This window comes from Xenopus laevis, chromosome 1L (assembly GCF_017654675.1).
Source record: "Xenopus laevis strain J_2021 chromosome 1L, Xenopus_laevis_v10.1, whole genome shotgun sequence".
Lineage (NCBI taxonomy): Eukaryota > Metazoa > Chordata > Amphibia > Anura > Pipidae > Xenopus > Xenopus laevis.
Genome location: NC_054371.1, coordinates 128,107,200 through 128,135,171, shown reverse-complemented (window position 1 = coordinate 128,135,171; position 27,972 = coordinate 128,107,200). Strand labels below are relative to the sequence as shown.

Genomic DNA, 27,972 nt, shown 5'->3' with positions numbered 1-27,972 from the left:
CAACCCAGACTACTGAATTCAATAATCATCAAATATATTGCTCTGATTTGTATATATATTAACCACAAGAACGCTGCAGAAGTCTGCTTTTACTGTCATTGGTAAATAGAAAAAGGCAGGTAAGTACAGGATATACAGCAGGGATGTGGGATGTTGGATGTGGACAGGTGATGACTAGCTCAGGTTGATTATCTGCAGTTTTTCCAGTGGATCATATGTAAATTAGATACAAGTTGGATGAATATTTACAGTTGGTAAATACACTAGTGTCTGTATGAGAACAGGCTTGCCCGTATTACAATCTATTGGTTTTATCACTGGATGTCCCTCCCCCCCACACACACAACTGAGGGAATTGGTTAGTAAACCTCTCAGGGTTATCTTCAATGCTTGAGAATTTTAAATTTTCTACTTTTGCTGAAATGTCCCTGTTTCGGTCATAAAAATGTTTGGCTCAGACAGCCCTTGTCACTGAATATTGTATTTCTATATTTTATTTAGCTTTTTTGACATTTTCAAAAAGTTTCAAAATAACAGTAAAAATGTATTAGATTTAGAATGATAATGTGACATTCCAGCAAGAGATTTGAGGGAACTCAACATACATTTTTGACCCTTGCCCATCAGTGCTTGGTTTACATATAAATATTCATTAAGACTACCTTTTTTTTTTCTAGGTGCCAATGAGAATCCAGTGGGATTTGAGCTGCCTGTCCCCTCCCACATGCTTGGATTGTTGGAAGTTAACTTGGAGTTGCTGCTGGTTTCACGTGCAGAGTTTTGCCATTGTAACCACCATGTTACTCCCCAGCTGTTTGAGCTACACCTTCCTGTATCTTGGCAGCTCTTGATGGTTAAGGGTAGGGACACACTGGGCGATTTGGGGAGTTTTAGTCGCCTGGCGACTAATCGCCGCGACTTTTCTCCCCGAATGCCTCCCCTCGCTCTGCGCCTGGCTAAAATGAAAAATCGCCTGCGCTAATCACACGCGGCGATTCGTTTTCTGAAATCGCCCGAAGTTGCCTCACGAGGAAACTTCGGGCGACTTCGGAAAACGAATCGCCGCGTGTGATTAGCGCAGGCGATTTTTCATTTTAGCCAGGCGCAGAGCGAGGGGAGGCATTCGGGGAGAAAAGTCGCGGCGATTAGTCGCCAGGCGACTAAAACTCCCCAAATCGCCCAGTGTGTCCCTACCCTAAAGGAGAACTCAACCAGCCAATTAAGAAAAGCATCTACCTACTAAGTTAGATAGTGCCCCCTCCCTGCTCCTCCCCCCTCCGCATATTTCAATAGCTCTGAAAATGACCAGTGCAGATTAAACGCAGAGGAGCTTGTGGGCCATCAACAGCTGGAGGGCTATAGGCTTAATTTCTATGTTTTGTTTTGTACTGAATAAACCAAGGTGGGGCAAGCTATGGTCCTAAATCTGGGCACAAGATGGGTGTCTCTGGAAATAATTTCCTAATCTACTGTCTGTACCTAAGGAATGGACCTCAAGTTTTAAGTGCTTGTGCATTTATGATTTTATCATTTAATCATAGCTTTTACACAATGTGATTGTTTATAACGTACTGCGGTTATAGAGTGCTAGGTAAGCTAAATATACCCAAATAGTAATGGTATATTCAAAGCCTGCAAAATCTTTTCTATCTAATATCTATTAAGATAGAAATCGCTTGAATCCCATATTGCCGTTTTCTGCTGTGCCGGGTGCTGGGTGTAGATGACATTCCTGCGTGGGATGTGTGTGTGTGTTTGTATGTCTCCAGGGCAGGGTTAGTTTGGTTGGCTCAGTGTCACACACAGATGTGACTCTTTACCCTGCAAACCTACACCGTGACGGCTGAGGAGGAAGAGAAAAAAAAGGCAAATTCTTCCAAACCCACACTCACACAGACACAGGAGCTAAGGAGAAGCCACAGACAGTATTACCAGTCCTAGGACAAAACTTTTGTAGACAGCCAAGTTTTCAGCGCAGCCACTCTGTCTTTCTCTGCCTTTTTGGCTCCTTTTAGCCCATCTCACCCTAACCAGGTTCGGTTTTCTATTTTTGTAGTGTACTGTTAGTTTTCCTTCTCAGCCTCCCTCTTCTCAGATAAGTGTCTGGACTAGCTGTACTGCTGATAAGGAAGAAAACAGCAGCTCAAGGAAAAAGGGGGGAAAAGATCAGCGCCTCTATGTGAGAGTGTCTGTCCCTGCAACTGAACAGGCAGAAGGCTTCAAGATTTCATGTCAACCCATCCACAGCCCCTAGTAACAGTCTTATGACTCCAGAAACTTTACAGTGGCTCACACAGATCTGAAAAATAGGAGCTCAGCAGGCATGTGCCAGTGGGTAAAAACAGATAAAAATCATTTGGGGAACCTGTGCCAGAGCATAAACTATCCCTTCATTTAGATGTAAGTGGCAGACGAGGGCTCTATTCTTCCAGATCCTTTTTAAGTCACACTAGGTAGAAGTCATTGCTTCCCTCCCATTTAAACCCCCCCCCTCTCTTACTTTCTCTCTCTCTCTCAACTATCATGCGCTTAGAGGGATTCAGATTTTTCTGAAACTATTTTTTTTCATTCCTTTTATATACATCTTCTGTTTTTTTGGCCAATGAAGATCGGGTCTCCCGTTAAGAGCCATAACAACGTTTGTAGGTTCCAGCAAGCTGTCGCCTCAACTAAATTGAAGATAACCGAGAAAGTCAGTGAAAGGATAGTTAGAAAAGTTTGCAACAGGCACTGACAGAACTCTGCTTGCCTGAGCTACCGAGACGAAAACTAACAGGAGGGGTGTGCAAGAGGGAAGCAGCATGGTAAGTCGTTCTTTTCAGCTACAATATATAAATATATAAATATATGCACAGATACTGAGTAAATGTAAAAAGCAACACTAACATCACATAACAGTTAAAAGGATGTTGTAGTTTAACAAACGTTGGAAGGTCAAAATTTTGGAAATTGCAATTATTTGTGGCCCTGTATTGCAATGAACAGTATAATAATAAATAAGGTGGAAGTGAAAAAGGCATACATATATGCAGTTGTTACATACTATTTTGTTTTGTTTTTCTACATCAGTGCTTTATTTTTTCCCCACCCCAAGGGTTTATAATTTATCACTCATTATTACATTAATATGTTCCCCTCTATGGATGTTTAATGGCCTTAGGAAATATGGATGACATAGTTAGAAATGTGTAATATGATTGCAGGTTAACTAGCTGTATTAGAAAGTTTTTTGAACTAGGTGCTGTTATATACAGTATATATATTATATTATATAGATATATTAAAGCTCCTATTATCTCACTTGCCCAATGCTGCCTGTTAATGAATGGTAATTAGACAGTGTGTCATTTGTGAAAAGAGGTGCCTTGATTATCAGAGGGAACCCTGCTCTTTAGTGTTCAGATATCTAAGAAACACCTTCCAGTTTCTTTAGCATGGAATGGATTACAAGTTTTCAAAAGTAATTTGTTATTTGCTCCAGAAATTACGCAGGACTTCTGAAAAAGCTTGAAATCTGATTCAATGACACATACACTACCTCATTTGCATCCCAAACTAAATTATTGGTCACGTTTTTTTAAAGAATATTAGGGATAAACGATGTGCAATTTATTCATTAAGAAATTACTTTTTTATTAAATGCATACAATTGTACATTTGTACAAAAAAAGGTGCGGAGTCTGGTAGGTACAACCTAAGAAAAATACCTGCTGAAATTGGAAGGCTTTCATATGAATAAGATCACTTATATAGATGTAACTAGCACTGATTAGTGCAGACTGTTCCCTGCCCTGCTATCTTCAATGGATTCTTGAACAAGCCGGCAAGCGGCAGCACACTTTAGGAAGTGAAGCTGAAGTCATTGAAAGTGCTGCCTTATATATTTATTTCTCATGTTTAGTTTCCAGCTCCCCCCTTTGCCTTCCTATGTTGAAGAGACTGGAAAGGAGGATAGGAGGTGGGACTGGACGCACCTATTTTCACGCGAAGGAATTGGGATTAAAAGATTTATGTTAATGCCCCCCTTTTTTTCTATTTAATATGACATGCTTGTTCTGATGATCAAAAGAGGTGTGGGAAATGGGTCAGCTAAAAGACAAGCACCAAAAGAGAGAAAGAGAACTTGTAGTGGAAATATTCCAGATCATGTGTAGTTAAGAATGCTGCTGAAAATCAGGATAGCCCCTCCTTGGGATTTAACCCTAGGCTACAATTAGAAAAAAGCTTTTAGACAAAAGCCAACCTGATCATGTACCACATAATTAACTACATGGAGAGGGCGATCCCTAACAATCGCTTCTTTAACTTCTTAAGGATATGTCAAGTTACATTCAGCAAACACAATGAATCCCTGATTGAGGACACACTGACACATCCCCAACCAAATGTATTAGAGAGACAAGGAAATAAAAAAAACAGAATAAAAAAGCTGCAGCCGTGTAACAACAAAAAGTGCAATATTTTGATAGAAGGAAAATTGTTGCCATCTGAAACATATATTCTGCCATTTCTTCCCTCAACGATGATCATGTTATTTGACCTAAGCAAGTGTTTGATGTACATACATGTAAATGTTGCAGTATGCACACACAACAAGGCCATTAAGGAAATTTGTTATCAGAGACCTTGATCAAAACGTTAAGGCTCAGTAAAAAGACCTATACATTTTAAAACATATCCTGTCACAGCGAGCACAAACTCGGTCTCACTTTTGCCTTAGCTGCTATTTTCAGAGTGAACAGTGCTCATAAAGTGTGTAATGCCAGGGCCCTTTCTTTATTTAGAGAAGGAATGTTATATCAGAGATGTTTAATTTAAATGGAGAACACTAGCCAGGATAGCATTCCTTGGGCTGCTGAAACAAAACCAGTAAACTATATCATAATCAGTGTCCGAGAGAAATAAAGTTTTAACTAATAGCCTCCGGCAAAAGATTTGGTCTGGAAGAAGATATATGCCTCCTCTTTATTATGGACCTTTCCTTCTCGCTATACAAACTACTAAATCATGAAAATGTGAAAGCTAACTTTGCCTTTCTTCTAAAAGAACAAACAAATACTATGGAATTATGTAGAAATCTAAATATTTATTTCAAAATAGCATCATCATTGATCTATCTGTGTAGCAGCAATTCCGAGGTTCATTTTAATTTAAAAAAAATCCATATACTTAAGGCAGATACAATTACCCTAAATTTTATGTTTGGAAATAATGATCTTATAAGTACACATATAGCCTGCAATACAGCCAAATAAACCACTATATTTTAGAGTTTCATGTGCTTATTAATATTCTTAAATAACTAGAACAAGTTTGTGGAAGGACAACTAAATGTCTTTTCATTACTTATTTACTTAACTTACTTAAGTTTCTCTTTTTTTTTTTTTTTAAAGCCAATGCTTTCCATAACATTTTCTCCTAATCCTGCATGCTGTCAGGGATGTTTCATGGTTGTGCAACTGCTGCACTGAGGAATGCCTGTTTGCATTCCAGCAGTGTCATTTGATTACTTTTATCTTCACTTCTCCGCCACCATCCCAGACCTCTCATTTCATCTCGCCATGTCATGAGTCAATGCTGTGTCCTCTTTTCAAGAAAAAGAAAAAAAAATCGCCTGATTTAGACAAGTAAGAAAAAAGTACTTTCATGTTGCTTCTGCTGTCCTGCTGTAACTTGTCAGCAGCAGGGTATGATTCACTTGGTTCAAGAAAAAATGGAATAGAGAAAAGGGTTATGCAGTTCAATAGGCCCATGGACAGGTACATTGTGACGTCCCATGAGAGATTACTTAATGAAGAACAGGTCTGCACAGTTGAACCCACAAGGTCCCCACAGTTGATCTTTTCTAGTGAACTGTTTTTTTTCCCCTCCAATATTTTTTTAGCTTCTTATATTCCTTGAGGAACAGAAATTGTGAAAAAAAAGCTATTAAAACAACAAAGTGTTGGCATAGCTAATATAAAGCATGCATAAAGTATTTACTATTTACTGTATGTGACTAGTGATGGGCGGATTTATTCGGCAGGCAAATTTGCTGCGAATTTCTGCTTTTTACCACCGGCAAATAAATTTACGAAATTGCTGTGACAATTCAGATGCTGGAGACAATTAAACATACGCCCATTGGCGTCAAATTGTTGCTGGCATTGGAATTGACGCCAGCGTCGATTTTGATGCCCGCGAATTGACGCCGGCATCACAATTCCCATTTTTGCCATTTGCAAAACGGGACAAATTCGCCCATCACTATACATGACTTAGCAGTATTGGAAAATAGAAGTGTTACAATGTTACAAGAAAATATAGGATAACAACTCTTTAGTTGTCTGGAGGGGAATCAGATATTATATTTGCATGTAATATTTTGTTAATTCCAAAATAGCTGACCATTTAGCTAATTTACAATGATTTTACAGATATAGGGGGCTATTTTCTGAACTTCGAATTTTTCTGGTCTGGCATTTTGGGGCAAAAACTTTTTCATGGAAAAAATAACCTTGAATTTTTCGATATTTATTATCCCCTGATGCTACAAAAAGCACAAATCCGAAAATTCGCCATCTCAGACCTTTTTAGGTCCTGTATAAGTCAATGGGAGAGGCACCAATTGAAAGTTATCATGGTTTGCACTGACTTTTTAGGGGTTTTTGGGCAAAAACCCAAAAAATTTTGTGATTTGGGAAAAAAGTCAGAAAAAACAGATGATTCGGTGTTTCATTTGATTTTATCTGGTCATTTCCCGATCCAATTAATATGAGTTTTTTAATTAATAAATAAGGTAAAATCGGGCATGGGAGTTTGGTTGTGGTTTTTTAATAAAACAATGAGATAAATTCAGAGATTTAAAAATAACCCCCCTAATATGCACATCTTTATCTACAACAGATGGTTTTTGCAAATCACAGTTGAAGGGCTGGTATTATGTACAGGTATAGGATCCTTTATGCAGAAACCTGTTTTCCAGAAAGCTCCAAATTACGGGAAAGCCATCTCCCATAGACTCAATTGTAAAAAATATTTCCTTTCTCTCTGTAATAAAATAGTACCTTTAAATTAATCCGAACTATGAAACAATTCATCCTTATTGAGGTAAAACAATCCTATTGGGTTTATTTAATATCTATTTTTTTCTATTTTTAGCTAGACTTAATATATAGAAATCCAAATTAAAGAAAGAGCCCTTATCCGGAAAACTCCAGGTCCCAAGCATTCTCGATAACAGGTCATGCCTGTATATTTATACATGAATACTGTATGTGCAGAAAAGACACACATATATTGTATTAGTGGTATAAAGTGATGAATAGGCTTGGGCGAATTTGACCCATTTGTTTTTGTAAAAAATTTGCTGCCCGTGAAATGTCATCAACGACCATTAAAGTCTATGGGCGTGAAAAAAATTTTGACGTGCGGCAAATTGTTTTTTGACCCGCGTCTTTTTTTTTTTTGACGTGTGGTGCCATACAAGTCTATGGGCGTCATTTACGTGGCGATACAAGGCAAAATAATTCACCCATCCCTAGTGATGAATTAAGATTTTTATTGATTTGAACATTTTTTTAATCTGTTCAAAAAAATGCGTAAAAAAATATTTAAATGTGCCTCAATGCCTATAATATACCTGAAGTGTAACAGAAATCAATTATATACTGTATGTATGCATTCTACTCTGGCTAAATACGGTAATGTTGCTATAATAATAATGTTATCATGTTATATTTGTGATTTTACAGTGGTACAATAATAACAGCATGCTGTAGTTGTGACATCATTCACTAATAAGAAATGACATAGCCAACTAGAATAATAATACATGTAAGTAGAAGAAAAACAGGAATGTCAAACCTGTGGCCTTCCAGCTGTCGATGATCTGAAGCTGCCAGTATCCTCTGGAAGCCAAGGGCCAAATACTGGCAGTTTTAGTTCATTTTGTTGGCCCTTTCTGAGTGAGCTCAACTCCTGTGTTAACAAGTCCTGTGACCTGTGTGAAAGCAGGAGTCCACAGGCTGACGGATCACATAACTTCAAACACTGACTCTTATTACTATTAAATATCATGTTTACTTTCTACAAAACTATCAATCATGCATTATAAAATGGATAGCAAAAGTCACTTAGGAGTTCTGTGACCTGTGTGGTCATATCCTTATTGACTTGTTCATTTCTTTACAATTTACTGTTGGCGTGTATTTCACTATCCAATATATGTTCATCCTAGAAAATCAGCTTTGAATGTAAAGCCTGTGCTTGATGAAAAATATAAAGGTAAGAAACATAATCCTAAAAACAAAAGGCAGGCCTTTTTGTGATGTGTGATGCTTTTTTATCATATGTTTTAGTGGTAATGAAAAAGTACATTGTTTGTATATGAATTTAATAGAGATCAATTCAATTTCTTATTTCCATTTAGGGGCAGATTTATCAAGGGTCGAAGTGAATTAGAGGGAATTTTTAAGTAAAAAAATTTGAAATTCTAAGTCATTTTTTGGATACTTCGACCATCGAATAGGATACTACAACTCGATTCGAAGTAAAATAGTTTGAATATTCGATAATCAAAGTACTGTCTCTTTAAAAAAACTTCGACTTCAATAGTTTGCCAAATTAAACCTGCTGAAGTGCTATGTTAGCCTATTGGGACTTTCTAATGCATTTTTAGAAGTCTTCACACATCGAAGTAAAATCGTTCGATCGTACTTTAAAATCGTACGATCAACCGATTTTACTTCAATCGTTCGATGGCCAAATTCGGTGAAAAATCCTATGACTTCAATATTCAAAGTCGAAGTATTTTAATTCGATGGTCGAATTTCAAAGTATTTTTTTCTTCGAAATTTGCCCCTTGATAAATCTGCACCTTAGTATTTGTTGAAGAATGCTGCAAGTTATAGCGCAGCAGCATCTGGAGACCCAAGATAAAAAATCAGGGTTCTGCTTTATGTCTTGGTCTTTATTAAACCTGTTATGCAGAAAGCTCCCAATTACGGGAATTGACTCCATTTTATTCCAATAATTAAAATGTTTAAAAAGTATATTTTTCTCTGTAATAATAAAACATTACCTTGTACTTGATGCAAACTAAGATGTAATTAATTCTTATATGGAGTAAAACAACCCTATTGAATTCATATTTAAATTATTTTTTAGTAGACTTAATTAAATTATTTTTTAGTAGACTTAAGGTATGGAGATCAAAATTACAGAAAGATCCCTTATCTGGAAATGTCCAGGTCCTAAGCATTCTGGATAACAGGTCCCATACCTGTATTCCGATGTTGCTTCCTTTGGAATCAGAATTCTATTCTAACAAAGGTGCAGATGATGTTGCACAGCAAGGGTGATCACATGACAAAATCTATTTCATTAGTCCAATTTATTGTTCACTTTGTAGATGATACATTTTGTATTATAAAATAACTAAAGCTTAATAAATGATGCACATTTTGCATAGGCTTAGCATTCCAGCCTAGACACACCACAGCTCTATGACAGTGAAGGTCTCATGTTGTTCCTGTAGCTCCCCACCTTTCTTCTCTTTATTTGTGCCCAGGAGCTTTACCCATGCTCTACAGTGGACAATTATTGTGTAGGGAACAAGAATAAAAATAGTCCTGGGCTCCGTGCTTAAACAACTTGAACATTTACTAATCTGTCTGCTGGCTTCCTCCTTGATCTATTTAGAAACTGTAAATGAACCTATACATTTTCATGCCTCGAGGTTGATTTGTAATCAGCTCTACAGCATTATCTGCAAAAATAAGGCATGTATAAATTTATAACAAATCAGCTCTGCAGTATGTGAACTTTATAGATGTTTGGTTGAAAAGGGGAAAAGTTACTACATCATCGGTTGAAATCTGGACACCTCTAAACTACACATGCAGCATGACCACTTAGTAATCACTGCCATTGCATAACATAAAGTGAAGTCTACAGTAAGCAATACAAATGATTACTAATTACCCATAAAGTACAAGCTATAGTCGGCTCACATGACCATTTAAAAGGAGACAAGAGGCTAGCTACATACTGTATGCTAGCAGTATCTGAGTGTTTCGGGCTGGAATAAATTCTAAGATTATTTACGTTTACTTCTTAAATTAACCTTTTACAACTTAACTAGAAGTTTCAAAAGATTTATTTGAGGAAAGAGTTGAAATTGATAGACATGTCTTATTTTGAACTCTAATGTGACAATGTAACAAGTTTGAATGTGAATATACCTGGAGCCTGAATATATTTCAACAAGTATTAAAGAATTGTTGTTCAGTCAGTATTCTCAAAACAAGTTCTGCTTAAAATAAAACAGTAATAAAAAGTTTTAAAGGGAAGCTAAACAGCTAATCAGACTGAAGATGCCAGTGTATTATGAAGGATAAGGAAAATAAACCTACCATATGCCAGCAGGGCATTGACCATCATGAAATCCAATCAAGTATACAGAAGGACTCAATCCCTTTGGTACTTACAGCTGTGGATATCAGTACCTACAGGTACTATGCACCAATTAAAGATACATTTAAACAAAATTATTATTATTATAAGGGGAGGTCATTTTTAGTATATCTTATTGGTTATCGTATTGGTTATCTGTCAATGACTTTGGACAGCTTATCATTTTTGCCATTTGTAGTCAATAGTAGGTTGATGTAATTAAAAAATCTTCAAGGCAAACATAACTTTGCAGACGTCTGTAAAATATACAATATAGAATAAAATAGTTAATATGTAAATCACTCTTTTATATAAATAAAGTCTTTTCATGCTTGGGCAAGGAGCAGTTGGAGAAACCAGAATTCTTAAGAGAATGGTCACCAATCAAAATGGAAACAAGTAGACTTGGGATGCATGGAATCCAGGATTCAGTTCCAGATTCTGACTTTTTGACAAACAAACAAGGAAGTGAAAAAGTATTTAGCCACATGCTGTTAACGTGATTCTATTTACCCATACCCCAAACATTTTTTTGCCTGATAAAAGAAAACATTATTCATTTAAAATGTTCTATGGTTTTAAGTTATTTGTATATGTATTGCTATTGAAAGTTGTGTCTGTCTTTCCCTTTCTATTCTCCGCACTGGTGGCTCAGACTATTGATGCAATGTAACAAAAGCCAATGACCTGTGTATACTGGGGAACTAAGACGTGTGCAACATTGTTTAAAAAGTAACAACCAGGAATAAAGCATATACTGATTTCAATACCAATTAGACACACGTCACTGATCTAAGCCCCAAAAATATTCTAATGCAAAGGTCTTTAGACATGTGCGGTTCATACCCCCCTCCTTTGTGGGCAAGTATTTGGTCTGAAACACACACACATATATAATAATGTAAATATAATGTATATATTGCCAAAATTATCCAGAAACTCAAGTGGAGACCAGATGAAGGATTCATGCCTGTATACATTCTGCTACTTGTAAAGTGTGTAGAGAAGGAGATATGGTTTGGAACTGTTTTTCATGATTTGAGCTAGAAAAAATCCCCTTTAGCCTGTATAAAGGAATCAAAACAGGAAGATGGTGGTGAAAAAAGGTAAAAGAGTGATTACCAAGTGAATTATACTACGAGAAAGACTAGTCTTAGTTTTAATGATGTTTTATACAGAAACATGGTAATGATTTTTGCACATGCCGCAAATCTTTTATACAATATATTTTATGACTGACACGTTATCAAAAATAATTAAATTGTTCTGCTAGCTATTAGAATTTTGTTATATAATCTTTTCTTGCGGCAATTCTTGTACTTATTAAATATGTCATAAAGTATGAAGAGGCCACAGTTTCTCTGATGTCTAAGGATCAAGTGACCACTTTTGACTCTTTTCGGCCAAGTTTCTTCAGAAAGCGGTGTTCTGGCCCTCAGGATGTGGTAGCCCCATCATGGGCCAGTCAAGTGATTAAAGTATTGCTGTGTATTCACTGGGTGTTTTCTGAAATGTTCCTTTTCATGTATTGGGAAATTTATGTTCATTTCTTAGAAAAATAGAAAGTATGCTTAAAGTAGCCCTTTTATGATTTACATAAAGGAAAAATGGCACTGGGTCACACTATTATTGCCCTAACCCATATTTCCTGTCAAATGATCTTAAATTTAGGTTTATTTCTTCTTAGTGATAAATGAAAGCATATACCTAGAATACCTACTCCTTTTAAATATCTTGCTGCATTACACTTAGGGGCCCATTTAATGACCCCAAATTTTTATGGTTGAGTTTTTAAAGGGGAAGGTGTTAACCCCGTCATACCAAAGCGACTATCGTTTTAAACATCTCTAAACATACATATAACTAAAAAAGTTACACATCAGTTAGTAAAGTTATATATTGATACCATTCATTACTTTTAAAAACAAGACACATAGGGGCACATTTACTATTGGTCGAATATTGAGGGTTAATTAACCCTCGATATTCGACCGTCAAAGTAAAATCCTTTGACTTCGAATATCGAAGTCGAAGGATTTACCGCAATTCGTTTGTTCGAACGATCGGAGTAATCGAACGATTTGAAGCATTTTAATTCATCGATCTAAAGATTTTCCTTTGATAAAAAAAATACTTAGAAAGCCTATGGGGACCTTCCCCATAGGCTAACATTGTACCTCGGTAGGTTTTAGGTGGCGAAGTAGGTGGTCAAAGTTTTTTTTAAAGAGACAGTACTTCGACTATCAAATGGTCGAATAGTCGAACGATTTTTAGTTCGAATCGTTTGAAGTCGTAATCGAAGGTCGAAGTATTTTTTATTCTATTCCTTCACTCGAGCTAAGTAAATGTGCCCCATATAGTAGCAATCTTTACCAAATTTATATTGTAACATCTCAGCTTCCGGTTTGAATACATTTTTGCTATTGTGTCAATCTCTGAGTAAAATGTTATTAAATAAAGCTACCAGTCATTTCGTGGACTGTCAAGATTATATCAGTACGTTATCTATTAATTCCATTTCTAACATTATAGATCCTTCTACCCTTATTTGGTACAACTTCACATTAATTCTTTAATATATATTAATATGTCACTTAATTCATCACTAAATTTAATTAAATCATTATTTATCCATTAGTTATCACTGGGAAGCTGTTTAGGACACCCGGGATTTTAATGCACTACGCTATGAATGCGGAATATTCCCTTTTTATCCATTGCATGAGAGATCCCTGGGTCTTGGCCCATCCCCCTCTAATCTACGGGACTGTGTTCAATGTGTAGTAATACTATCTATCCCAGATACCCATACATCCAGGTGGTTAAATAATCATATATGTGAAAAACCAAGCATCAATGATTGCTATATTATACCATTTAAAACGTGTCATCCCCAATACCATTCCATAACTTAATTGAATAAAACACCACTGTAAACCCTCCTGTTAGTCTATCTGTGCATCACCTTGTTAGGGATCCTGTTGTGTATAGCCCCCTTCCTTATTAGCAAGAAGTTGTGAGTTTTCTCCAAAAGTAAAGACAAAAATGCAAATAATTTATTAGGACATACAGATGACCGCCTAATGCGTTTCATGCCTACTGGGGCACTTACTCATAGGCTCTGCCCTAGTAGGCACGAAACGCATTAGGCGGTCATCTGTATGTCCTAATAAATTATTTGAATTTTTTATCTTAACTTTTGTCTTTACTTTTGGAGAAAACTCTAAAAATAAAACATGCAATCAACAAATAGTGTCATTAACTTGAATGCATCCGCATTTCACCTAAATGTGCAACTACAACTCCCTTGTGTACATTTTTCTTTGTAAGTAAGAAAGTCCCAAAGTGTTCATATCAAAACATGTAATTTGAATACCACCCCCTAAAGTCCTCGGTAGTGTGCAACATCCTCCTTTCATGCCGCTATATCTGGCCATAATGAACTTCATACAAAAGATTCTTTCAGCGAATCAAAGACAGATAGTCAATCCCAAGGTCTACCCCAAAAAACAAAGTAGCATTTGTAATGGATGTAAATCTACCCAACTCACGTTAATTGGCTGCCATCATTGGGGAAAGTATTCAACCTTAAAAGGAATTATCATGAATTTTACTCGCTACTCGCAAGTCTCAACCACAGTCCTTCACAGCCACCTGGAGCTCAACTGGCAGGGAAATAGTACCTTCTTGCTGGCTCACCTTGCTCCCGCTGGTCTATTGCAGCGCCAGTCCTCCAGTTTGTTTCCGGCCATTCACCCTCAGCATCCCTCTCATCACAATGGAGTTCGTGTAGCCGGTGTCCAATCCTAATAGCACCCATGTTCACAGATGTACACAATCAGGTATCTGATGTACCGACATAATCGGGTAGCGAATCACCAGCCTTCACTGTGGTATTCTTGCTCCTCCTTTTCGATCCACCACGGAATGATTTAGGGTCATTGCTGTTGTCGCCGTCTCCATTAGCAGTTTAAGCACAATATATAGTTATTTAAATGTTTAAGAAAACACGGGTGCCAGGTAATCTTTTCAAATACATTCCATAGTGTTACCGGAACTCTCGATAAAGTCCGTTATTGTGCTTGGGTGCAAAATCATCATAACTTATCCATACCTCCAGAGAAAGATCCGCACTCACAGGACTTAAAAAAAGTCACTTTATTGTAGAGCAAAAGGACTGACGTTTTGAACCTCACTGGACCTTTCTCAAAGTGCCAAATGAACAATGAAAGTGCCTTATATCTACAATGTGGCACCCCTGACGTGCCAACCCCGTCATACCAAAGCGACTATCATTTTAAACATCACTAAACATACATATAGCTAAAAAAGTTATAAATAAATATCAATTAATAAAGTTATATATTGATACCATTCATTACTTGTTATACAATGTATTCAAACTGAGCTGAGATGTTAAAATATAAATGTGGTAAAGATTGCTACTATGTGTCTTGTTTTTTAAATGTATGTATAACTTCGATTTGCAAAATCTCAAATGAATAGAGTTTTTGGCGAAAAAACTTGAATTGATCGAGTTTTCTGGCAAAGCCCTACAAAAAAAACTCCTCAAGAGACCTCTGCCATTCACTCCTAAATGACTTTGGCAGCTTTTAGATGGTGTATATTTGGATTCAAGCTATTTCCAGGGTTGGGGTATAATCAATCTTGAAAAATTCAAGTTTTTTTCAAAAACTCAAAAAATATGAGTTTTTTTTAACATAAAAATGTGTTTTGACCAAAAAATTCCATGGTCCAAGGACACCATCAGAAAAAAAACCAAAACTGATCTCAGTCAATGGCAAAGGTCCCATTTCAATATCATGGTCTGCACTGAGTTTTGGCCAAAAATCTGATTTATTTTTCTAATTTGAACGCCAAAAGTCAGATTTTTGGCGGGAAAATCTGACTTTTTGGCGGGAAAATCTGACTTTTTGTCCAATCAGCAATTCAGAGTTGGACATTGATAAATAACCCCCTAAATATATTCAACTTACAGGATGGCCATATCCAATAGACTCCATTTATTAAAAATAATTTCTGAAATTGTTTTCTTTTTAAAAATACAACAGTAAATTGTTCATGATTCTTACTAAACTGCATTAATCCATATTGGTGGAAAAACAATTGTACTGGGATTATTTAATGTTTAAATGTTTTATAGTATACTTAGGGTATGGTGATCCAATTAGGAAAACACCCTTATCTGGAAAACTCCAACATTCCGGATAACCATCATTTTTCGTATAACAACAATGACATGAAAAATCAATGGATATCCATAAGTAATTTTATATATTTCATATATGTATATATTTGAATGCAACATTTTGATGCCCGTTTATTATTGTTTATCACAGCAGATAATAGTAGATAATAAAAATAAAAAATACTTTTTAGATTGTTATCAACATAACTTTTTATTTCCATAATCAAAGCAACCAAAATAAGACTGGTGATAAATGGGTGTGGATTAATAAAGTCATTAGTGTACGAAAATTACCTATGCGGCGGGGTCGCCCACCGCATAGCCCTTAGCTCCAGCGCAGGCACGCTGGAGTGATTGCGCCAGCACGTTTGCGCACGTTTGGCGTGAATTTTGAAAGGTATTTAACCCTTTAAGTGCCACAGAACGTAGAATCTACGTTCTGTGGATCAAAGGACCAAAGTGCCACAGATCGTAGATTCTACGTTCTGCAGCACTTCCGGGTTTGCGAGTGGAGGAGCGGCTGTTAGAGCCGCTCGCTCCATTCCTTCACGATCCCCTGCCCCTAGGCAACGAGCAGAGCAGGGGATCGAGTGGCCCCTGGGGCGCGATCGCCCAGGGGCCCCAAAGCAGCAGCAGGGACGCGTTTCCTATGCGTCCTGCTGCTGCCTGCACTTCACTTCCGCCCAGCTCCGCCCCCCCCTGCCTGATGACCATTGGAGCTGCAGATCTGCTGCGTGGGGCCCTTTCTCATCGATCTGATGCATCTACCCCAGGTAAGTGTAACATTTACACACACAAAAACACACCAACACACACTTATTACAGTAATATACACTTACATTCACACTTACACACACTCACACATAGATTTTTGGGGATTGGGGGGGTCACACACACTCACAGCACCCATGTACACTTGCACACGCGCACACGCGCAAATAACATGCAATTTACCCGTTGTGCACACGCATATGTACATATATGGCTTTGTGGCTTTGTGGCTTTTTTTTTTCTTATCGTATCGTCTCTTTTTTGGCTAAAAAAAATGTTTTATTGCCGTTCCGAATAGCGTATTCGCTAACCGTAGTGTGCAATAGCTTTTGTATGTTATTTTGGTGGTTATATTGCAATTTTGGGTATTTTGGTGCATTTTTAGCCATTTTATTGAATTTTTAGCCATTTTATTGCATTTTCAGCTCTGCATTTGTGTTGTTCACTTGTTTCTGTCCGTATAATCGATTTGGCCCAGCTAAAATATTCAAACGGTAATTCTGGTGGCCGATTACACTAGTGTGAAAAAAAAAAAGCATTGATTTTTGTGGTTTTACTAGGTTTTGGTGATTTATTTGCATTTCACACTGTTCTGTGTTATTTTGTTTTGCCTATGTAAATTTTATCTACTATATATCCATTTGTGGGTCTCTGTGCGCCACATAGTCTGGTAAATCTATGCATATTGGGCATCAAAGTGTTCAGTAGACCCCTGTCGTTCATATTTAGGATGTTTTATGCTGATACGTTACGAAATGTGGGGCACATAATGGGGTAAAATAAAGCTTTGTGACGATTTTCAGAAATTTGATAAAAACCGCTACGTTCAGCATAGCTTTGCAGTTTGGTAGTTTGCAGTAGAAAGATGTAATTACCTGTTTTAGATTCGTCAGAATGTGTACTTTCTAAAAAATATATGGTTTTCTAGGGTCTCCATACTGTTAGGGGGTCTTATGGTGCAAATACACATACTGGGTGCTTATATTGCAGCAGCCAGAGCGTCAGCCATGAAAATTTATATACACTACTGTCATTTGGGCGCCTCTGTACACCACATAGTTTGGTAAATCTATGCATATTGGGCATCAAAGTGTTCAGTAGACCCCTGTCGTTCATATTTAGGATGTTTTATGCTGATAAGTTACGAAATGTGGGGCATATAATGGGGTAAAATTCAAGCTTTGTGACGATTTTCAGAAATTTGATAAAAACCGTTATGTTCAGCATTGCTTTGCAGTTTGCCAGTTTGCAGTAGAAACACTTATTTACCCATATTGGATTCGTCAGAATGTGTACTTTCTGAAAATATATGGTTTTCTGGGGTCTCTGTACTGTTAGGGGGGTCTAATGTCGCATAATACACACACCAGGTGCTTATATTGCAGCAGCCAGCACGTCAGCCGTAAAAAAGTATATACACTATTGTCATTTGGGGGTCTCTGTGCGCCACATAGTTTGGTATATCTATGCATATTGGGCATCGAAGTGTTCAGTAGACCCCTGGCGTTCATATTTAGGATGTTTTATGCTGATAAGTTACGAAATATGGGGCATATAATGGAGTAAAATTCAAGCTTTGTGACGATTTTCGGAAATTTGATAAAAACCGTTACGTTCAGCATTGCTTTGCAGTTTGGCAGTTTGCAGTAGGAACACATATTTACCCATATTGGATTCGTCAGAATGTGTACTTTCTGGAAATATATGGTTTTCTGGGGTCTCTGTACTGTTAGGGGGTCTAATGTCGCATATTACACACACCGGGTGCTTATATTGCAGCAGCCAGCGCGTCAGCTGTGAAAATGTATATACACTATTGTCATTTGGGGGTCTCTGTGCGCCACATAGTTTGGTATATCTATGCATATTGGGCATCAAAGTGTTCAGTAGACCCCTGGCGTTCATATTTAGGATGTTTTATGCTGATAAGTTATGAAATGTGGGGCATATAATGGGGTAAAATTCAAGCTTTGTGACGATTTTCAGAAATTTGATAAAAACCGTTATGTTCAGCATTGCTTTGCAGTTTGGCAGTTTGCAGTTTGGCAGTTTGCAGTTGAAACGCTTATTTACCCATACTGGATTCGTCAGAATGTGTACTTTTTGAAAATATATGGTTTTCTAGGGTCTCCATACTGTTAGGGGGTCTTATGATGCAAATACACATACTGGGTGCTTATATTGCAGCAGCCAGAGCGTCAGCCATGAAAATTTATATACACTATTGTCATTTGGGCGCCTCTGTACACCACATAGTTTGGTAAATCTATGGTTATTGGGCATCAAAGTGTTCAGTAGACCCCTGTCGTTCATATTTAGGATGTTTTATGCTGATACGTTACGAAATGTGGGGCACATAATGGGGTAAAATAAAGCTTTGTGACGATTTTCAGAAATTTGATAAAAACCGCTACGTTCAGCATAGCTTTGCAGTTTGGTAGTTTGCAGTAGAAAGATGTAATTACCTGTTTAGATTCGTCAGAATGTGTACTTTCTAAAAAATATATGGTTTTCTAGGGTCTCCATACTGTTAGGGGGTCTTATGGTGCAAATACACATACTGGGTGCTTATATTGCAGCAGCCAGAGCGTCAGCCATAAAAATTTATATACACTACTGTCATTTGGGCGCCTCTGTACACCACATAGTTTGGTAAATCTATGCATATTGGGCATCAAAGTGTTCAGTAGACCCCTGTCGTTCATATTTAGGATGTTTTATGCTGATAAGTTACGAAATGTGGGGCATATAATGGGGTAAAATTCAAGCTTTGTAACGATTTTCAGAAATTTGATAAAAACCGTTATGTTCAGCATTGCTTTGCACTTTGCCAGTTTGCAGTAGGAACACATATTTACCCATATTGGATTCGTCAGAATGTGTACTTTCTGGAAATATATGGTTTTCTGGGGTCTCTGTACTGTTAGGGGGTCTAATGTCGCATATTACACACACCGGGTGCTTATATTGCAGCAGCCAGCGCGTCAGCTGTGAAAATGTATATACACTATTGTCATTTGGGGGTCTCTGTGCGCCACATAGTTTGGTATATCTATGCATATTGGGCATCAAAGTGTTCAGTAGACCCCTGGCGTTCATATTTAGGATGTTTTATGCTGATAAGTTATGAAATGTGGGGCATATAATGGGGTAAAATTCAAGCTTTGTGACGATTTTCAGAAATTTGATAAAAACCGTTATGTTCAGCATTGCTTTGCAGTTTGGCAGTTTGCAGTTTGGCAGTTTGCAGTTGAAACGCTTATTTACCCATACTGGATTCGTCAGAATGTGTACTTTTTGAAAATATATGGTTTTCTAGGGTCTCCATACTGTTAGGGGGTCTTATGATGCAAATACACATACTGGGTGCTTATATTGCAGCAGCCAGAGCGTCAGCCATGAAAATTTATATACACTATTGTCATTTGGGCGCCTCTGTACACCACATAGTTTGGTAAATCTATGGTTATTGGGCATCAAAGTGTTCAGTAGACCCCTGTCGTTCATATTTAGGATGTTTTATGCTGATACGTTACGAAATGTGGGGCACATAATGGGGTAAAATTCAAGCTTTGTAACGATTTTCAGAAATTTGATAAAAACCGTTATGTTCAGCATAGCTTTGCAGTTTGGTAGTTTGCAGTAGAAAGATGTAATTACCTGTTTTAGATTCGTCAGAATGTGTACTTTCTAAAAAATATATGGTTTTCTAGGGTCTCCATACTGTTAGGGGGTCTTATGGTGCAAATACACATACTGGGTGCTTATATTGCAGCAGCCAGAGCGTCAGCCATGAAAATTTATATACACTACTGTCATTTGGGCGCCTCTGTACACCACATAGTTTGGTAAATCTATGCATATTGGGCATCAAAGTGTTCAGTAGACCCCTGTCGTTCATATTTAGGATGTTTTATGCTGATAAGTTACGAAATGTGGGGCATATAATGGGGTAAAATTCAAGCTTTGTAACGATTTTCAGAAATTTGATAAAAACCGTTATGTTCAGCATTGCTTTGCACTTTGCCAGTTTGCAGTAGAAACACTTATTTACCCATATTGGATTCGTCAGAATGTGTACTTTCTGAAAATATATGGTTTTCTGGGGTCTCTGTACTGTTAGGGGGGTCTAACGTCGCATAATACACACACCAGGTGCTTATATTGCAGCAGCCAGCACGTCAGCCGTAAAAAAGTATATACACTATTGTCATTTGGGGGTCTCTGTGCGCCACATAGTTTGGTATATCTATGCATATTGGGCATCAAAGTGTTTAGTAGACCCCTGGCGTTCATATTTAGGATGTTTTATGCTTATAAGTTACGAAATGTGGGGCATATAATGGGGTGAAATTCAAGCTTTGTGACGATTTTCAGAAATTTTATAAAAACCGTTACGTTCAGCATTGCTTTGCAGTTTGGCAGTTTGCAGTAGAAACACTTATTTACCCATATTGGATTCGTCAGAATGTGTACTTTCTGAAAATATATGGTTTTCTGGGGTTTCTGTACTGTTAGGTGGTCTAATGTCGCATAATACACACACCAGGTGGTTATATTGCAGCAGCCAGCGCGTCAGCCGTGAAAATCTCTATACATATTGTCATTTGGGGGTCTCTGTGCGCCACATAGTTTGGTATATCTATGCACATTGGGCATCAAACTGTTTAGTAGACCCCTATGTTTATATTTAGGATGCTTTATGCTGGTAATGATACATGGACAATACGATGCTGGAAAGTTGAAGCTTTGAGGCAATTTTCAGATATTTCACCAAAACCGACAATTGTGGGAAAGCCTTGCGACTCAGTAGTTTGGAGCAGAAAGGCATGGGTACCCATTTTAGATTCTGTAGAATGTGTACTTTCCAAAAATATATGGGTTTTGGGGGGTAAACATATATTTCTGTGTTTTTACCCCACAAAAATGCAGTCAATGTGTTGATTTTTCATTAGATGAAGTTACCCACAGGACTATTTGTATGCGCTAACTTCATTTTGAGGCCTCTAAATGCCAGATACTTTGGTAAACCTATGAACAATGGCCACCAAACTGATTGGAGGAACCCTGGCAATCATATTTAAGGTGCTTTTTCTTGGTGCGTAACGATACATGGGTGATATGGTGCTGAGAATTTGAAGCTTTGAGGCAATTTTCAGATATTTCACCAAAACCGACAATTGTGGGAAAGCCTTGCGACTCAGTAGTTTGGAGCAGAAAGGCATGGGTACCCATTTTAGATCCGGTAGAATGTGTACTTTCCAAAAATATAAGGGTTTTGGGGGGTAAACATATATTTCTGTGTTTTTACCCCACAAAAATGCAGTCAATGTGTTGATTTTTCATTAGCTGAAGTTACCCACGGGACTGTTTGTATGCCCTAACTTCATTTTGGGGCCTCTAAATGCCAGATACTTTGGTAAACCTATGCACAGTGGGCACCAAACTGTTTGGAGGACCCCTGGCAATCACATTTTGGGTGCTTTTTTGTGATACGTAATGATACATGGGTGATATGGTGCTGGGAAGTTGAAGGTTTGAGGCAATTTTCAGATATTTCACCAAAACCGACAATTTTGGGAAAGCCTTGCGACTCAGTAGTTTGGAGCAGAAAGGCATGGGTACCCATTTTAGATTCAGTAGAATGTGTACTTTCCAAAAATATATGGGTTTGGGGGGTAAATATATATTTCTGTGTTTTTACCCGACAAAAATGCAGTCAATGTGTTGATTTCTCATTAGATGAAGTTACCCACAGGACTATTTGTATGCGCTAACTTCATTTTGAGGCCTCTAACTGCCAGATACTTTGGTAAACCTATGAACAATGGCCACCAAACTGTTTGGAGGAACCCTGGCAATCATATTTAGGGTGTTTTTTCTTGGTGCGTAACGATACATGAGTGATATGGTGCTGAGAAGTTGAAGCTTTGAGGCAATTTTCAGATATTTCACCAAAACTGACAATTGTGGGAAAGCCTTGCGACTCAGTAGTTTGGACCAGAAAGGCATGGGTACCCATTTTAGATTCTGTAGAATGTGTACTTTCCAAAAATATATGGATTTTGGGGGGTAAACATATATTTCTGTGTTTTTACCCCACAAAAATGCAGTCAATCTGTTGATTTTTTATTAGATGAAGTTACCCACAGGACTATTTGTATGCGCTAACTTCATTTTGAGGCCTCTAAATGCCAGATACTTTGGTAAACCTATGAACAATGGCCACCAAACTGTTTGGAGGAACCCTGGCAATCATATTTAGGGTGCTTTTTCTTGGTGCGTAACGATACATGGGTGATATGGTGCTGAGAAGTTGAAGCTTTGAGGCAATTTTCAGATATTTCACCAAAACCAACAATTGTGGGAAAGCCTTGTGACTCAGCAGTTTGGAGCAGAAAGGCATGGGTGCCCATTTTAGATTCTGTAGAATGTGTACTTTCCAAAAATATATGGGTTTTGGGGGGTAAACATATATTTCTGTGTTTTTACCCCACAAAAATGCAGTCAATGTGTTGATTTTTCATTAGCTGAAGTTACCCACGGGACTGTTTGTATGCGCTAACTTCATTTTGGGGCCTCTAAATGCCAGATACTTTGGTAAACCTATGCACAGTGGGCACCAAACTGTTTGGAGGACCCCTGGCAATCACAATTTGGGTGCTTTTTTGTGATACATAATGATACATGGGTGATATGGTGCTGGGAAGTTGAAGGTTTGAGGCAATTTTCAGATATTTCACCAAAACCAACAATTTTGGGAAAGCCTTGCGACTCAGTAGTTTGGAGCAGAAAGGCATGGGTACCCATTTTAGATTCAGTAGAATGTGTACTTTCCAAAAATATATGGGTTTGGGGGGTAAACATATATTTCTGTGTTTTTACCCCACAAAAATGCAGTCAATGTGTTGATTTCTCATTAGATGAAGTTACCCACAGGACTATTTGTATGCGCTAACTTCATTTTGAGGCCTCTAACTGCCAGATACTTTGGTAAACCTATGAACAATGGCCACCAAACTGTTTGGAGGAACCCTGGCAATCATATTTAGGGTGTTTTTTCTTGGTGCGTAACGATACATGAGTGATATGGTGCTGAGAAGTTGAAGCTTTGAGGCAATTTTCAGATATTTCACCAAAACCGTCAATTTTGGGAAAGCCTTGCGACTCAGTAGTTTGGAGCAGAAAGGCATGGATACCCATTTTAGATTCAGTAGAATGTGTACTTTCCAAATATATATGGGTTTTGGGGGGTAAACATATATTTCTGTGTTTTTACCCCACAAAAATGCAGTCAATGTGTTGATTTTTCAGTAGCTGAAGTAAAGTCCTGAACAATTTGGATGTGCTAACTTCATATCGGTGTCTCTAAATGCCAGATACTTTGGTAAACCTATGCATAATGGGTATCAAACTGTTCAGTGGACCCCTGGCAATCATATTTCAGGTGCTTTTTCTTGGTACCTAATATAGTTTGGGATATGCGGAGCAGCAAAATAAAACCTTTGAAATGATTTTTCAGAATTTTGAATTTTATTTTGAAAAACCGCTATGTTCAGACAAGCTTTTATGTTTGGTAGTTGGGAGTAGAGAGACATAGTTACCCATTTTGTAATCGGCAGAATGTGTACTTTTCAAAAATGTATGGTTTTCTGGGGTAAACCTATGGTTTCAGGATTTTTTGCCTTGGAATCTAAAGCATGCCGTTTTCTGCCTTAGTGCTTTCAAAATTCAGTAATATACTGCCGGGAGTTTTTGCTGTACAGAAGTCCTAAATCTCCCTAAAACTATACATATCTGGTATTGGCACGTTCGAGAGACATAAGGCTTTACAAATCAGTTGGATTTTCATCTGTAAAATGAAATATTTTTCTGGTATAAATTGATATACGATGAAAAATGGTAATTTTTCATTTTTTTTTTGGTATTTAGCACTATAAATTTTTTTGCACAGGTGGAAATACATGAAAACTCAGGCAGATTTAGAAAGCTTAGTTTCTACCGAAAAAAACAATGTATAGTTTTCCTAGGTAAACTATAGGTTTCCCCTCAGAAAATGCCCCTAAAGTGAGAGAGCACAAAATGCTTAAAAACGGCTGGCATTTCGCGTAACCAAAATGTGAAATTCTGCTGGCACTTAAAGGGTTAAGGGCCATTCAGTGTACAGCCCCTTGCCCGTGATAGAATCTTGATTCTAGTGGTTCCTGAAGCCTTGTGCTGTCTGTTCCTGTAAGCTTTATCTGTTATTCCGGTTTTGATCCCTGCCTGTTCCTGACAATTCTGATATCCGAACTCTGACCTTTGCCTGCATCTTGACTACTCTTTCTGCATGATCCCATCTGTTTGATTACCCGGTTTTGACCCTTGCCTGCCTGACGATTCTTGATATCTGCCTGCCTCGACCCAGCCTGTCTGACGATTCTCTTGCCTGCTCCATTTGTACCGTGACCTTCGGCCCAAAAGACTATGCTAACAGCCGTGCCCCTTCGCCAGCCAGAAAATCTCGCCTTGCACCTCTCGTTAAGTTCAGATGGCACCCAAGTAAGCTGAGGGCTCCTCCCGAAGCCCAACGGTGGTCACACTACTGGTGAAGCCGAGACCAGGGTGCTTGGCACTTGTTCTGGTATTGGGTGCCGGTCGTGACAATTAGATTCCCATGTTAAAACCTTTTAAGTAATTGTCTCTACCCAATCCAATCAATTACGTTACATTTATTAATGAACTTTGGTTTTAATTCTTAAAATAAATAAGTTGAGTGATGGTAATTTTTAGTTGATGATACACCATATACTGTAAACTTAAACATTTATCAATGAGGCTTTATATTGGAAGAAGAATTTTAAAATTTAAAACAAATAGAAATCTCCTGTTCCTTAAGATACATAAAAGGTCCCTTAAACACATTTATGATAAACTTATTTGGCATGTGAGGAAATTGCACAATTAAGCAAAGAAAGTTACCAGATTTCTCCTTTCCCTTCTGCACAATAGTGGTTATTGTATAACTTGCTAGTAAAAAGCTTTACTTGTTACATTTCGGAGCCCGTGTTAAATTCAAGCTCTAATTGAATTTTCTGTGTTCAAAGGAACACCCATGTCTTTGGGCACTTGTAAAGTTCAGTCTGCAAGTCTGGTTACATTACAGAGTACGAGAAGTGAGACAGCCCGTTTGCTGCTACTGATGGTATTTCTTGTGATATCCTAACTAGAGCCACCAACACAATTACAAATTACCAATTTTTTAAATGTTTTTTTTTCTTCTGTTAAAACATTGATCCATCTTTGTTCAATACAAGAATACATTATTACCAACTAATGTTTAATATAAAAACAGATTGGTAGAGCTGTTCAGGGAGTGATGGCAAACTCAAACTGATAACACTTTGCCGCTCAGTCCAACCCTGTTTGCTGGTAAAAAAAACAGTTTACTTTTGTGATTTTTAATTTTTTTGTTCGGTCTTGGCCCAGCCCTGCTCCCACAATCGACTTATCAGCTGTTGCAGGGCGTCTTTCGCAAATGCAGGCGGTGCAAGTTTGGAGGTCGGGAGGGGGGCCCTTGGGGACTGCAAGGATGGCCCTTTGCTTTGCAGCCCCGGTGGGCCCCCAATGCTACAATCCGACTCTGCCAGCAAACAAAATAAAGCTTGAAAAACAGTATACATACATGTAAATATATTTGGCAGATGCAACTGGTCAATGAATGTGAATCCAGGTCTCATATTCACATGACCTTTGGTGTTGTCACTTGACTTCAGTAACTATATAAATAAAAAAAATCATTGGACGAAGCTTGTACAAAAGTGCTGAAATATAATAAATTAATAGATTACACAAAGAATTTAATAACCATAATACACTCAATGAATGCATCTGGGTAGCATGAGTTAATAGGAACTAGTTTTCCATAAATCTGCTTGTCCAGTAGATCTATGTTTAGGAACGCAGATGAAAACATATATAGGTGTGCACATTAATGCATTATATTACGGTGTGTACCAGTGACAAGTGATAGCAACCAAGCTTGAGAATGCTGAGTTCAAAATGTTTCAATAAACACATTGTCGTATTCTTAAATGCAATATACATCCTGAGTACTGGAATTTTAGAAAAAAGGGAAAATACAAGAGTCCAAACCTCAGCAGAGCGATTAGATAGCAAAGCCTTAAGAGATAAAACCAGAAATATTTTCCCTCCTTTGTGTTAAAATCATTGCAGCAAATATATGTTGCATTCATCATTTATACAGCTGTCCCAGCACCATTATTGGCTTGCTTGTCATTTTGCCATTGTACTTTTATGTACAAAGCACTGATACCATTACCGCCTAAATGTTTCCTTTATTATGATCATAAAGCATCAGTGCCGCTTAGAAAGTTGTAGAGAAGTTGCAATAAAATGAAAGCACTCACCAATATAACTCCTCGTTTGCTTTCCTAAGCATTTGTTTGATAAAAGTGAGAATGTTTATTTACTTTTAAAAATGTTTTAGTGGGAGTTGGACAGTGGGCAACACTTTTCAAGAATTCAAAGAATCATTCACATAACCGCTCATCAGTTATAAAGCCATTTAAAGCCAGGGATATGTACATATGCAATAAATAACCAGAATTTAATCGGTGGGTAGACAGACAAATAGATGATAGATAGATATGCTGGATATCTATGATAATGCTAAAATGGTGCATACTGCATTGAAAAATTGGAAAGCTTTGACGCTGTCCATATGCCGCTAGTCCTTTATGTAATGTGCAGGAAATACATTCATGTAATGGGATGCATTTGTCATGGAGGCCCCCAATATATATATCATGCATACAGTATATATATATATATATATATATATATATATATATAATGCATAGAAGAACCAGCACTTCCAGTTTTGTGATTCAATGTGCCTTTGACTTTTATTTCATTACATGCTGCATCCTATATATACAGGTATGGGAACTCTGAATTATGTGAAGGCCATTTCCTTTAGGCGCCATTTTAATCAGATAATTAATCATTTTAAAAATGATTGCCATACTTCTCCCAATTGATATGATTTATCATTAATGAAAGCAAAACAATCCTATTTGGTTTATATAATGTCTAAATGATTTTTTAATTAGACATTTTTAGGTACTGACTATTCTGGATAACAGATCCTATACCTGTATGTATTTATATTTATACAATTACTTGCATGCATTTTATACATATATTTAATATACATATAAATATATATACACATACAAAAATCTTCCTCACACCATTAAATGCAAATGGCCCAGGTGATACCTGTGAAAAGCTGTAGTAATAAATGTCTGATGTAAGCAGGTGCACACTGGGAGCCTTTGAAGGTTAAAAAATCGTTTCATTTATTAATTTATTTTAAAAGAACAGGCCAACATTTCGGTCTACATCTAAGACCTTTATCAAGGATATATATATAACACACAAGGGAAAGTAGTGCTCACCACTAATTTTTAAAACCATTAGGCGGGGGTGCAATGAGGCTGTGACCACAAAATACATATAGACAAATACAAGAGTCCTCTGCACTCAACCCATTA

General features: G+C 37.5%; 1 long non-coding RNA gene across 1 annotated transcript in view; it reads left to right on the top strand.

Annotated features, from left to right (window-relative positions):
• The first annotated feature begins 1,803 nt into the window (after positions 1-1,803).
• The window catches only part of LOC108713754, a 137,567-nt gene continuing 111,398 nt past the window's right edge, over positions 1,804-27,972 (top strand). The window contains exon 1 of the long non-coding RNA XR_001935216.2: positions 1,804-2,804. This is a non-coding gene — a long non-coding RNA (uncharacterized LOC108713754). The remainder of the gene's footprint in view (positions 2,805-27,972) is intronic.